A 2,057-nucleotide genomic window follows, 5' to 3' on the forward strand; every position below is an offset into this window, starting at 1 on the left:
GGTCAGGAGAGGTCTGCCACACCATGTGGTCACCTCCGGGGCAGGCGGGAATCGAACTCATGTGGAAGTGGCCTTAGCTTCTTAGTGCTGTGCTTTAACCCGCTGCGCCACTGAGGAGGGCCCGGACCATTAAAATTTTACTGGGACAAACTTTCTGCAAATAAAGACGGTATTTAAATTCATTCACCATGTTGTTAGATTTCCCTAAGATGATAAAAACAAGAATGTAATTTGACTAAAATTCTGGATGGATTAAAAAAAAAGTATATATAAAAATAAGACAATATAGGCATCTACGTGAACCTACAGAGGTACAGGTATCTTTAAAACAAAGAAAAGAAATAAAAGCAATTGCTGTATATGAGTCAATAAAATGACAAGCTGCTGCAGGTCACCAGAAACAAACAGAAAATACTTGGATGTGTATGGTAAGTAAAATTTATAGAGTGCTTACAAATCAATATTAAAAAAGGAACGTTAGTAAAAACATGGCCAAAGAGCACCAGTAGAAAACTGGCACATGCTGACAAGAGAAGAAATGTAGTTGATAATTTATATGAAAAAAATGATTAAGCTTCAATAAGTATAAAGTTAATTTTAAATACAAATGAAATAACATTCTTCTATCAAAATGCAAATATGTAAAGCATTATATGCTTTACATGCTGTGAAATATTTATAAAATTCTGGTAATTGCTGATTTTTAAATTTTTTAGGGAACTTGCACACTAGTCATACAAAGATTAAAAAAAAAAAACTCATATGTGATCCAGCAATTGTAGAAAGGTCACAAAGAAAATTATATAATGTGTGCACAAACCATGTATCAAGGGCATTCATTCTAGAATTATTTATAACATCAAATACTTGAGAAGCAATGCTTTATATCCAATAGTAAATTACACGCATCCAGTAAAACATTGTACATTTATAAAGCTGTGTTGTCAAAGTTGAAAATATTTATGCTGTTAAGGAAAAAAATAAATGCAGGTTACACATTATAATTAAGTTTTACACTGCACAGAGAGAGGAGCGACAAAGAATCTCTTAAGATGCTAATCACGCTACTAGTATCATCTCTAGGTGGTCGAATCAGTAGTTTTATGTTCTGTTACTTTTCAATAGAAAAGAAGGAGGGAGGGAGAGAGAAACTTTTCAGGTTTCACGTGGAAATGTTTGTTTGAAGGACACTGGAAACAGTGCTAACAGATAAAACTCAGGTCAATTATAGTCAGCTAGGTAGACCTCTTCAGGTAATCCATTATCTAAATTTGGGTGCTCGTTTTCAACAGGATAACTCATCCACTCAGAATTTTAGATCTAGGAGGGACCTTAAGATCCCCTAAGCTGATGAAGCCAACCTGTTCTTGTTCACTGCTTGTTGCCCAACACTCAGTAAAGTATGTTTTTAAATGAAAAAGATGAAGACTATTCTAGTCATTGTAGAGAAACTGCTTCATCCAAAAACAAAAGGGCTTATTTGCCTAAGGTTACCTGTTACCGCCACAAAATCCCATCAGTGGCAGCAATATTTTTATTTACTGTGAAGACCAACTCGCATCACATCTACTGCTTGCCAGGTTCTTTTCAAGTGCTTTATGTACATCAATTTATTTAATCCTCGTAACACCTCTACGTAAGGGTTAGGTATGGTTATCATTTTGACTAAAGTAGGTGAGATGGTTGAGTCACAAACTGCATCTATGTTTCATGCCCCTTTGCTCCGCGCCATCTCACGCCACGCCAACCCTGGTCATCTAAAAATGCGACCCGTGACGGCCAGGGTGGATGCCCAGGAGACGATGTTCCCAGGGCTCCTCTGCGCGTGTTTGTGTGTGATGCGGGAAGTGGGAGATTTTAAGACCCGCCGCCGGAAAACAATGTCTACGTGTTCATGTTTTACTCCGCTTTTGTTCCTGGAGCGCCCCTTCTGGTGGGCTAAGAGGACTGGGGTCCTAAACACCACAGGGGTACCCCGGCCTCTCACGCCCGCAATCGCGGAAAGAGGTTTCCGCCCCAGCGGCGGCGCAGCCCCTCAGAACTACTGCCTTGGGCCG

The 2,057-nt window shown here is 39.2% G+C and overlaps 1 protein-coding gene across 4 annotated transcripts in view; it reads left to right on the forward strand.

The window, feature by feature from the left end:
• KIAA1324L (KIAA1324-like ortholog) overlaps window positions 1-2,057 on the forward strand; it is a 190,623-nt gene that overhangs the window by 46,594 nt on the left and 141,972 nt on the right. The gene's annotated exons all lie outside the window — the stretch shown is intronic.

Source organism: Condylura cristata, unplaced genomic scaffold (genome assembly GCF_000260355.1).
Source record: "Condylura cristata isolate star-nosed mole 26May11 unplaced genomic scaffold, ConCri1.0 scaffold00005, whole genome shotgun sequence".
Taxonomy (NCBI): Eukaryota; Metazoa; Chordata; class Mammalia; order Eulipotyphla; family Talpidae; genus Condylura; species Condylura cristata.